General features: G+C 42.8%; 1 protein-coding gene across 6 annotated transcripts in view; it reads right to left on the minus strand.

The window, feature by feature from the left end:
* TJP1 (tight junction protein 1) overlaps window positions 1-12,435 on the minus strand; it is a 231,952-nt gene that overhangs the window by 143,142 nt on the left and 76,375 nt on the right. The gene's annotated exons all lie outside the window — the stretch shown is intronic.

Raw genomic sequence — 12,435 nt, forward strand, 5'->3', positions numbered from 1 at the left:
TAAAGTGTGCAGTTTATTCCACCCTACACTGTTGAAAATTTCACTCTACCAGGTTCTAGGGCAACCTCCAAACCAACCATTTTCCCAAGAGAATGGGCTGCAACTTCCTTCAACCTCTTATGTGGAGAGGAAGTTGCAGTATCTGTAAAGAACCTAAAATATCATCATGTTCAGAAGTGCATTTTTATTTGTAAGACTTGTTTTGCTAAATATTTGTCAAGCAAATGAATGAAAGAAGATGCAGACATACGTGAAGCGTCTGAAAACCTCTCTCACGTGCACGGAGAGGCATAGGAACACCCAGAGGAGCCTCAGCAGCAAGGAGGATTAGTGAAGACGCACACATGTCCAACAACGTCCCGTGCCAGTACCAAGCACTAAATGAGGCTGGTCCTCAAGAGCCTCAAAAGCTGTTGGAGGAACAACTTAAAGAAAGAAAAAGAAGTGAGGGAGTCAACCAGAGAGACCAGCAGAATAGCTAAAGAAATAGAGAGAAGCAGAGTGTTTCTCTTGAGAGAAACCTACGTGCAGTCCTGTTCAGATCAATTCAAATCATCAGGGGCTGTGCGAGAAACTGGGGACACAAGACGAGAAGCTGTCTGCCCTTGATTGGTAAGGAGACAGAAATAAATCTGCAGACAGCAACTGCAAAAGCAACCTTTCATCATCGGCAGTTGGAAGAAAGAAAACACAGAGCTGACATAAACTTTGATGTAAATACAGCTTTCAGGATTTTTTCTGTTTCTTTCGGTAATCTGACACCTTCTCCTTTTCAAAAATAGCAGCATATTAATTCTCTGTTAACTCTTCTCTTTGAAATGCGTGTTTATGTCTGGCATGACTTTATCCCCGTGTCACCTAGTCCTGCCCCCCACATTCCTGTTCTTTCTGGCAACACCCACCTAAGTTTCGACACATTTTCTCTCACAAATTTGGCATTAGCTTAAGTCATTAACTATATTTAGAGCTTGCCTTCACCCTTACTGAAATATAAAGGATAGCTTCAATAATGTGTTTTGTTTATGAAGAAAAAGTGTCCATGTTTAATCGGTATGTCTAAATACATCATTTCTGTACTGGAACATGGCTTTGACAGATGCAGGGTAGGATGAAAACTCCACACTGGTCAGAAAACAAACAGGCAGCATTCTTCACTTTATTATGTGAACTCCCCACACAGTATGTCATGTGGAATTTGTGTGGGATCTTATTTACTATATTACAAAAGCTGTCCTTAGTGTATATTTTTTGCAGGAAACAAACAGGCTGCTTTTATGTAAGTCAAATGTCACATCAGAAAATAGTACTCTGGAATGTTTGGAAAGCATTCCAATGCTTTTGATCCATTGAAAAATATCATTTGCCTTTCACAACAACAAAGTAACTGAAGGGGTAAGGTATGCTTAATAAAAATAAAGAAGCCTTTGGGGTGCCTGGGTGGCTCAGTCAGTTGCATGCCCAACTATTGATTTCAGCTCAGGTCATGGTCTCAGGGTTGTGGGATCAAGCCCCATGTTGGGCTTGCACTGGGCATGGAGCCTGCTTGGGATTCTCTCTCGCCCTCTCCCCCTTTCTGGTTGGAACTGAACTATCAAGGAACCTGTAGAAGGAGATGAGACCTTCCATGGGCTTTCTCCATCCAGTGGCTGCCCTAACCTGAGACAGCCTGGGAGACAGCACAAAGCCCTGCAGGGAGCCCCATCAGTAGCCCTGAGCCTTCCAGGGAAAGAAGGACACCAAACTGAGCCTGAATGTGTCATCCCTCGGTTCCTGTTTTATTAACGCAGATGCTCAAAGGTGTCTCTGTTTCTTGTTGCTTCTCCATTCCCTCTATTTTCCACTGAACTGGACTTAAGAGATTTATTTTTTTTTTTAAAGATTTTATTTATTTATTCATTAGAGACAGAGAGAGAGAGAGAGAGGCAGAGGGAGAAGCAGGCTCCCAAGGAGCAGGGAGCCCGATGTGGGACTCGATCCCAGGACCCTGAGATCATGACCTGAGCCGAAGGCAGACGCCCAACCATCTGAGCCACCCAGGCGCCCCTGGACTTAAGAGATTTATTAAGAACAAATATGATCAAGTAGGTATTACATCAAATGTAAAACGTGGAAACAGCAATTTCTGGCTGGCACCAGAACTCTCCTGGACATAAGAAATTTCCAACCCAACAAAGCTGAGCAATGCCCAGGTCAGACGGATTGTCTGTGGCCAGTAGTAGAACTGAGTCGTTTAACTATAAAAGCAAATGGCAATTTGTGAAAAAGAAATCAACTGGGGGGAAAAAAAGAATGATCTATGTGATAGCCATCACAAGGGCAAAACCGTAAACCTGTCTATTCAAATGTTACAGCAGGTGCCCCCTGAAGAAGGTAACCTGCTTTACTTTCTCATACCTCAACAGAGCCTATGTCTGCTCAGATCAGGGGAGAAACATTTTTTTCCTTCACCACCATGTGGGAGTTCTGATATAGTTCTCCAGTCTCTTTCCACAGGGTCCATGGGTGTGTATATTCCCTCAGAAATTGTCTCAGTGTGTAAAAAAGTGTTCTAAAAACATGTTTAAGAATTAGCAGAGGATTAGAGCAACAGCTCCTAATTCCCTCTTTGTAATTTTCCAGGAATTAAAAATAACTGGTCAGTGGTACGGATGCCAATTCTGCCCAGTGGTCGTTTTGCAAAGGTTTAGGATAAAATGTAGGAAAAAACCTGCTGAAGAGTCTTCTTTCCCTTTTGGGCAGTCTGATTTCTTATAAAATCACAGGAGCTCTACTCTGCATGTGGCTTGGTCCAAGGACAGGGCTAAGCTATCTGCACTATCACTGAATCAGGGAATCAGGGGCTCTCTTAATCTCCCAGCCAAGCACAGTGTCCAGCACACAGCAACGTGTAATAAAGGCTGATGGAGGGCGCATGGGTGGCTCAGTCGTTAAGCGTCTGCCTTCGGCTCAGGTCATGATCCCAGGATCCTGGGATCGAGCCCCGCATCGGGCTCCCTGCTTGGCGGGAAGCCTGCTTCTCCCTCTCCCACTCCCCCTGCTTCCATTCCCTCTCTCGCTGTGTCTCTGTCTGTCAAATAAATAAATAAAATCTTTAAAAAAAAAAAAAAAGGCTGATGGAAAGGAAGAAATAAATCAAGAGAATAAAACAGCTAATCATGTCTGGCACTGGCATACTCCAGGTTCCCAATATTTGTCAAGAAGATGACCCCTCTATGCAGAACAGCCCAAATTTAAGGTTTTTTTTAAAACTTCCTTTAAAGACTGGTTCTGAGGACTTATATAAGAGGCAGATTTTGCAGATGCTAATAACCTTGGTAAAATTTTGAAAAGGAAGATTTTAATCATGGGGAAAAAAAAAACCTTAAAAAAAAAAAAAAGAGGGGCGCTTGGGTGGCTCAGTCGTTAAGCGTCTGCCTTCGGCTCAGGTCATGATCCCGGAGTTCTGGGATCGAGTCCCGCATCGGGCTCCCTGCTCCGCGGGAAGCCTGCTTCTCCCTCTCCCACTCCCCCTGCTTGTGTTCCCTCTCTCACTGTGTCTCTCTCTGTCAAATAAATAAATAAAATCTTTAAAAACAACAAAAAAAAGTAATGAGTAGAAATTAGTCCCAGCAGATAATAGAACATATTATGAAGCTTTAGGATCAGAACAGTTTGGAATTAGAGAAGGAATAAACAAGAAAGATCAGCAGATCACAATAAAAGATTAAAAATGCATAAGAGAACTTAATTCACTATAAAGGCATATGGTAAAAGTATATACTATTAAGGTAGCATATCAAGAAAAGTGAGTGATTCCTCAGTGTTTCATGCAACTAGGAAACAATAAAGCCAGATTTCTTTCACTCTTTATACCAAAATTAATTTCAGATGAAAGTTTCTAAGTATAAATATATAAGTATAAAATAAGGATAATTAGTATAATAATGAAATAAGTATAAAAATGAAGCAATAAGAGAAAGGTTCAGTGAACAGAAAATCACAAAGATGGACAGGATGGTCTCTTTCTATGCAGGACATAACACAAAAATCAAAAAGCAAACAGGGAAAATATTTACAACATAGATACAAAGAGCTAACTTCCTTAATTTAGAAAGTGCTCATACAAACAAAAAAGAAAGAAACTTACAGAATAATGAAGCATACAGAAAATTTGTAGGAGGAGAAATACAAATTTCAAAAACAAAACAAAAATCATTTAAAAATGCTCAACTTCACACATATTTAAAGAGGTTAAATAACAGATAATTTCATTCATATGTGGAATTTAAGAAACAAAACAGATGAACACAGGAGAAGGGAAGGAAAAATAAAATAAGACGAAATCAGGGAGACAAATCATAAGAGACTCTTAACTATAGGAAACAAACTGAGGGTTGCTGCAGGGGAGGTCAGTGGGGAGATGGGGTAACTGGGTGATGGGCCTTAAGGAGGGCACTTGATGTCATGAGCACTGGGTGTTATATGTCACTGGTGAATCACCAATTCTACCTCTGAAACTAATAATACACTATAGGTTAATTAAACTGAATTTAAATAAAAAATTTTTTAAAAAGCGGTAAAATCAAATCAACAATGAGATACTATTTATTTTACCCATCATACAGCAAAACTCTGGGGAAGGCCTGGATCACTGACATTCTGTTAAGGGGAGTATACATTAGATGCAACATTTCTAGGGAATTTGGCAAGGCTTATCAAAACTTAGAAAACATGAATCTCAGCAATCCCTGGATCAAAAAGAATTTACCCTATAAATATACTCCTGTGATCTGAGGTTCTGCTCTAAGGTCAAGGTTACAGAAGGAGCAGTGCTATTTCCAGGTCATCATCCCACTGTAATCAGGTTCAACCCCACAACCTACACATACTGCTCGTTATACTCACCAATGATACCCCTCGATGCCAAGTCAAATGCGCGCTGTACTGATACCGAATGATTATGAAGCTCACGGCCTGGTGCTACTGACTTGTATGTCCAGCAATGTGAAGGCAGGATGATGTCCTACCATCTTTCTTATATAATATTTATACAGCCAACGCAGGTAGGTAAAGTAACATTTACTGAATAATGAACGAACGAATGAATGAATGAATGTGTAAATAAGCCAAATTAGCTAACTGGAAATACCAGCGGGCAGATTAGAGAGACAGGATTGAAATACAGGTGAAAGGTTAAAAAAAGAGAAAGGTGACACTTTAAAAGAGTTCTGTAATAAATGCAACATGGGTCTTGTGTGTAGAAACCGTTTATATATTAAGTATGCAAAATTATCTTACAATACATAGAGCAACACGAGTAGACAGTAATGAATCTCACGAATTTAGCATGTTGGGTTCAATCTGATGAAACCAAAGACTCTTAAGCTTTGGAGACTAGCTTGTTAAATAACCATGTTCCTGTAAACAGGCAGGCTCGATTTATTATGCCCCTGGGAAATTCTCTGGAATGAACACAGAAAATGCTTCTGTTGATTAGCCCTTTTAGCTTGCGGCTGAATGTTGACCTAAAAGGGAAAGGCTTGCCCTCCAGATTTTACATAACGTGCCCTTATCAATTCCTGTTAGGGGAACTGTCCCTCACAGGGCTGTGGGGAGGACTAACGATTCTGCCTCAGTAAAACATCCTGTGCTTCCAAGATCCCGCTGCCAAACAGAAGCGGATGTCCTACACCTGCTGGAGGACTAGAGAGAGAAATTTTACATTGAGGGCAAATGCAAAGAGGAGGACAAGAAAGGAGGGGGAAATTAATACAACTGAACAAGTTTATTGACTGAGCTGTTCAGACAAAGAGAGGAACTCAAGGCTGTGCGTGTGTGAGAACCTGCCCGAGTCCCAAGGGAACTCACTTGTGGCCAAGCCAGGAGCATCAAGGGATTTCCTCCTCCAGCGGGGCCGTCTCCAGCCACCTCCTCAGACGCTAGCTTGAGTGGCCGGGGGGAGGCAATTCCAAGAGGCACGCTCTGAATACTCTGGCAGTGTTTTTACCAAAGGAAAGGAAAGACACTCTAAAGGGAGACACTGAACACTCATTGAGAGCTGGTCACTGAAGCTTCTGCCTGCAACTTAAGGCTCACTTAACCAACTTTTGGGTTATTTCCCACACAGTTCTGAAGAAGGACACAAAGCAGGAAATGAAGTCAAAGAGAGATACTTCAACTACTGTGGGAGTAACAGTAAAATGAGAAGATTTTAGGGGCGCCTGGGTGGCTCAGTCGGTTAAGCGTCTGCCTTCGGCTCAGGTCATGATCTCAGGGTCCTGGGATCCAGCCCCATATCAGGCTCCCTGCTCAGTGGGGAGTCTGCTTCTCCCTCTGCCTCTGCCGCTCCCCCTGCTTGTGCTTGTGCTTTCTGTCAAATAAACAAAAATTTTTAAAAAAAACCTGTAAAGGGGCGCCTGGGTGGCTCAGTCGTTAAGCGTCGGCTCAGGTCAGGATCCCAGGGTCCTGGGATCGAACCCCACATCGGGCTCCCTGCTCAGCGGGAAGCCTGCTTCTCCCTCTCCCACTCCCCCTGCTTGTGTTCCCTCTCTCACTGTGTCTCTCTCTGTCAAATAAATAAATAAAATCTTTAAAAAAAAAAAAACCATTATAAATACAGAAATATACATAGTTGGTTTTCTGGTTGTCACAGCTCATCTTCAAAGATGACACCCCCAACTTCTACCATTCTCACGGAGAGCAAAATCTCCCATATTGAGCCCCTGCAGCCCCTTCCCCTAGGATGCAGTAAAAGCGAGGCTGTGGTAACTTCTAAGACTTGGTTCCTAAGAAGCCTGCCGTTTCCCCCTGAGCCTTCTTGGAACGCTTGCCATGGGAGAAGCCCAACTGCCCTGAAAGGCTTTCTTATGAGTAAACGCACACCAGTCACATGGGAACGCAGCCTGAAGACAGGTGCCAGTCAGCCCCCCACGGAGACACCAAACACACACGAAGTAGCCGTCCTGGACGTCCAGACCAGGTGAGCACTCACAGGAGTCCAGCTCAGATACCACCTGACTGTAATTCCATGACAGACCCCTGATGAGAACGGATAACTCACAGAACTGAGTCAAGAATACATCATTGAAACATTAGCTAACCAAACTGTGAAAAAACATTTGAATGGATTTCTTGCTATGAGACACGAGGAATGAAAACAAGAAAAGCTAATAAACAGTTACTGAGCTCTTGTGCCACTTCTCTGAATGGAAAACCTTAGAAATGCTTCCCTATTTTCTGGGGTATTTTGAAGGAGGGCTGGTCTGAATGGACAGCAGCTCACAGCTGTGGAAAGGAAGACAGGTGGTTAACAGGGTCTGAGGTGGGAGAACAAGCTTTGTGGGCAGGGAAGAGAACAAGGATGACGGGGGTTGGGGGGGGAACAAAGGCTGAAGGACTCAGCAACAGCACTTAGCTTTCAACTTGAAACACGTTCAGCCCCGCTGGTTCTTTCACAAACTTTAGAATGCTCTAGGTTAGAGAGGTATTTATACGGTAAGCATAAATGTGGAATTACTTGTACTTCCCTAGATCATGGGGCAGCATCTTTTTATTCTTTATTTTCTCTAGAATTAAAAATTTTTTTAGATTTAAATCTTATTGTATTCCAGGGCCCCGGGGTGGCTCAGTTGGTTAAGCGTCTCGCTTCGGCTCAGGTCATGATCCCAGGGTCCTGGGATTGAGCCCCAAATCCTGCTCCCTGCTCAGCAGGGAGTCTGCTTCTCCCTCTCCCTCTGCTACTCCCCTTGCTTGTGCTCTCTCTCAGATAAATAAATAAAATCTTTTTTTAAAAATATTATTATATTCCAATCAGAAATGATTACGGAGTGCCTTGAACTCAAATTCAAATTGAAAATATAAAACAAAGATGAAAGAACAGGCTAGAACAGAAAATAAACAAACAAAACACAATTCAAGGATAGTATAACAAAAACATTTTTCAGATATGGAGAGAGCTGGTACTCTGCGATAGGAGACTGAGTCTCATGGATGTCTCATCCTTAACAAGCAGATGTGTACACCAGTCATTTCAACAAAGTCATTTCTGAGGTTCAAAGCTGCATCTGACATGAGCCTTGCAGGAGAAATGGAAGTCATGGGAAACCGTGCGGGGGGGCCATGTCATTCTGAGTACACACACCAGGGGCCACCTGGGGGTGAAGGGTGAAGCTCTGTCCTGAGAGGAGAGTGAACCTGGGGAACTTCAAGCAGCTCTGAACAATTCTTTTGATGTCTATTTGGCACACACACACACACAAAAATATTCTTATTAAATAGACCGACTCACTGTATTTTGACAGATATACTAAACACTTACAAGAGATTCCCTCTCTTTCAGGTTTAAAATAATTAATTCTGAAAAAACCATTAACAAAACAAAAAGGCAGCCTACTGAATAAAAGATATTTGCAAATGATATATGCGATAAGGGGTTAATATCTGAAATATATACAGAACTTATACAACTCAACACCAAAAAAACCAGTCAGGTTAAAAATGGGCAGAGGACCTGAATAGACATTTTTCCAAAGAAGACATACATGTACACATGAAAAGATGCTCAACATCACTCATCATCAGGGGAATGCAAATGAAAGCCACAATGAGACAGATATCACTTCATACTATTTTGAATGACTAGTGTCAAAAAAACAAGATATAACAAGGGTTGGCAAGGACATGCAGAAAAGGGAATCATCATGCAATGTTGCCGGGAATGTCAAGTGGTGCAACCACTGTGGAAAACAATATGGAGTTTCCTCAAAAAAAAAAAAAAGAAAGAAAATTAGAAATACCATACGATCCGGTAATTCCACTATTGGGTATTTACCCAAAGAATACGAGAACACTAATTTGAAAAGATATTTGCACCCTATGTTTACTGCAGCATTATTTACAATAGCCAAGATATGAAAGCAATCCAAGTGTCCATGAACAGATGAATGGATAAAGAAGACGTGGTGTATATATACAATGGAATATTATTCAGCCATAAAAAGAATGAAATCTTGCCACTTGCAACACGGGTGGACCTAAAGGGTATAATGCTAAGTGAAACAAGTCAGACAAAGAAACACAAATACTACATGATGTCATTTAGATGTGGCATCCAAAAAACAAAACAAATGAACAAACAGACTCATAAATAAGGAAAACAAACTGGTGGCTACCAGAGGGGAGGTGGGTGGGGAGGAGATGGGCAATAGAGGTGAAGGGGATTAAGGGGTACAAACTTCCAGTTATAAATCGTGGTGATGAAAGTACAGCATAAGGACTATAGTCAATAATAACTGTAATAATGGTATATGGTGACAGATGATGACCACACTTACAGTGATGAGCACCGCGTAAGGTACAGAATTGTCAGATCACTATGTTGTACGCCTGAAACTAATACAACATTGTCTATCAACTATACTGCAATAATAAATAAAATAATTCTGGATCTTAGTTGTTCCCAAATTCAAAGGTGATATCCCTCACAGCCAAAACCAAACACCTTGGGGAAGAAGATCAAGGCCCTCCTACAGGAACTGACTCCTCGGGACCCTGCTCCCCAGGCTCCAGTACGGCCTGTCACACTTCTCGGTCTAAGAGCAACCTGTTCCTTGTCATGAATCAGGTTCTTTTTTGAATCAAGTCAGAAGTATAAAGAAAACACAGAGGACTATTCACTTCTGATCATGGCAATATTTTCTGTACTTGATATCCTTTTCGGTTTCAAGTATTAATATTCTCATCTGGTAGCCTTCAAGCATGGGCTCTCCTTTTCTTTTTTTTTTAAAGATTTTGTTTATTTGACAGAGAGAGAGACAGCGAGAGAGGGAACACAGACAGGGGGAGTGGGAGAGGGAGAAGCAGGCTTCCCGCCGAGCAGAGAGCCCGATGCGGGGCTTGATCCCAGGATCCTGGGATCGTGACCTGAGCCACCCAGGCGCCCCTGGGCTCTCCTTTTCTTTCAGCTAGGGTATGAAGCTGACTCCACCTGCCTAGATGAGGGCTTTGTGGCCTTGACAGACTTCTTAGGGGTTGTACCAAAGAGGTATTTCTCTCCAGCTAAATCTAGAAATCTTTCTGGTATAAATGGAACGGCAGATCATAGCTTTATCTCTTGCCGAGAACAAGAAAAACATTTGACATTGCACAAAGGACAGCATTAGACACAGCTGCTACCTAATAGGATAAAAAATCAAAATTAAAACAAAACAAATGGACAGAAAGAAAAGCAGTTTTCCTCTCTCCCACCTCCTCCTCTTCTCCTCCTCCTCTCCCCCAAAATGTCCAGCCCACAGGGCGTTTCTCAGTCACACAGTTTAGTGTTTAGATAAAGATGATATTGCACGCTCTCCTTCAGGTTTCCCACTTACGCCTGTCACCACCATCACACCAAAATAACAGTAACGGAGGGGTGGTCACGTTCATAAAAACGACGAGGCTCTGTTCTGAGGCAATGCGGGTGCTTCGTCTCTGAGAAGGAGGGTGACAGGCGAAAGAGGCCTGCAGGGTGACAGCAGGGAGCATGGCAGGGCTGGGGCTACAGAGAGCCCTGTGAAGGCCCCACTGTGCGCTGTCGGAATCAATCAGGCACTTGGCTCACTGCAACTTGGTCCGCACAGCAGTGGGGGGAGGAGGGCAAACCTCACAAACAGCATTTCTCAGTCACAGGACACGATTGGGACTGGCTGGCATCGTCGACTGTGAGACAAGCCTGCAATAAACGGCACTCAGAGGGACAATGGCCCGGGTGAAAAAAGGAATCCGCCCTATTATGAAATAAGAGAAACCTCAGCGAATCATTGTCTATGTTCTTTCTGGGCTGATGCAATGGCATTACTCAAAAATCCATGTTAATGACATTCTCTAAATCACATACAAACTAGCAAATCCATCATTTTAAACAAAGGTAGAATTTAAAATTTTTGCCTGCAAACTTGATTGTGAGCTGTTGAGACAAAAAGTCTAGTTCCTTACCCAATGAGTAATAACTTTTAAACACCACAACTTAATGCATAGCAGTATCAATATTACAACTGTTACCGTACTTAATGCTTCTAATCACACACACACACACACACACACACAAATATCATGTGAAAAGGGTTGCCTGATGGATTTTGACACGTATAAATATAAAGTAGGACCATTCAGGTAAAGACAGAGTTCATGATTACAAGAAACAAATAATACCAATTAAAATTATTTTTAGGGGCACCTGTGTGGCTCAGTTGTTAAGCGTCTGCCTTCGGCTCAGGTCATGGTCCCAGGGTCCTGGGATCGAGCCCCGCATCGGGCTCCTTGCTCAGCGGGAAGCCTGCTTCTTCCTCTCCCACTGCCCCTGCTTGTGTTCCTGCTCTCGCTATCTCTCTCTCTGTCAAATAAATAAATAAAATCTTTTAAAAAAATTATTTTTAAAAGTTGTTAGATTTTGGGGCACCTGGGTGACTCAGTCGGTTAAGTGTCTTCCTTCGGCTCAGGTCATGATCTCGGGGTCCTGGGATTGAGCCCCACGTGGGGCTCCCTGCTCAGCGGGGAGTCTTCTTCTCCCTCTCCCTCTGCCCCACCCCCTGCTCATGCTCTCTCTCTCCCTCAAATAAATAAAATCTTAAAAAAAAAAAGGGTTGTTAGATTTCCCTTCTCTTCCTCAGTGGAAAGTCGCATTTATTGCATATCTACATGTTTCTTGGGCTGCAGGAAGCAAAACCTCACGTGAATGGGTGATGAGGTCTAGTATATAAGGATTTCTTTTTTAAATATAGGCCCACTCCCCTCGTGCCCACATCCATGGGTCATCTAGCAGATCCTGATAAGGAGTACTAAGTCTAGCTTAGCAACTCACTGGGGACATCATGCCCACCCTTCCACTCTGCCCCAGGAAGTGTGCCGCCCTCCGAGGCACAGTGACCACCCACAGACCCAGAGGAAAGCCAGCCTCTAGCCCATACTTTTCAGTCAGTGCCTTGGTTTTTTTTTAAAGAGGAATTTCAACCTCATTTTTATTGGTGTGATTTTATTTTACTCAAGTTTCTTGTTGCATTTGAAAATTGCAGCTGACCTTATTATCTTAAATGAGTCCTCTTTTCTACCTGTTGTGGGAATTCCTCAAGCAAATCTATTTGTGCAAGTATCTGAGGACTAAATTTTCCTGGAGCTGCTGTGTATGAGTCCCTAAATTCTGCTCCCGGGACAGGTACATGAGGCGCATTTTCCCTGTGGGCTACACCTCCAATGGCAAAAGGCAGCTCTTAACTTCAGCCAAAACTCTACACCTGTGCTGTCCAATATGGCAGCCACGAGCCCCAGGTGACGATTTAAACTAAATAAAATGATGTAAAATTAGAAATCCTGTTCCTCAGACACACTAAGCCACATTTCAAGTGACTCACAGTCACGTGTTACTAGTGGCCCCCATACTGAAGAGTGCACAGAGTTCTATGGGCAGCGTTGCCCTACAAGATG

Source organism: Leptonychotes weddellii, chromosome 9 (genome assembly GCF_054177405.1).
Source record: "Leptonychotes weddellii isolate Sample4059 chromosome 9, ASM5417740v2, whole genome shotgun sequence".
Classification (NCBI taxonomy): Eukaryota; Metazoa; Chordata; class Mammalia; order Carnivora; family Phocidae; genus Leptonychotes; species Leptonychotes weddellii.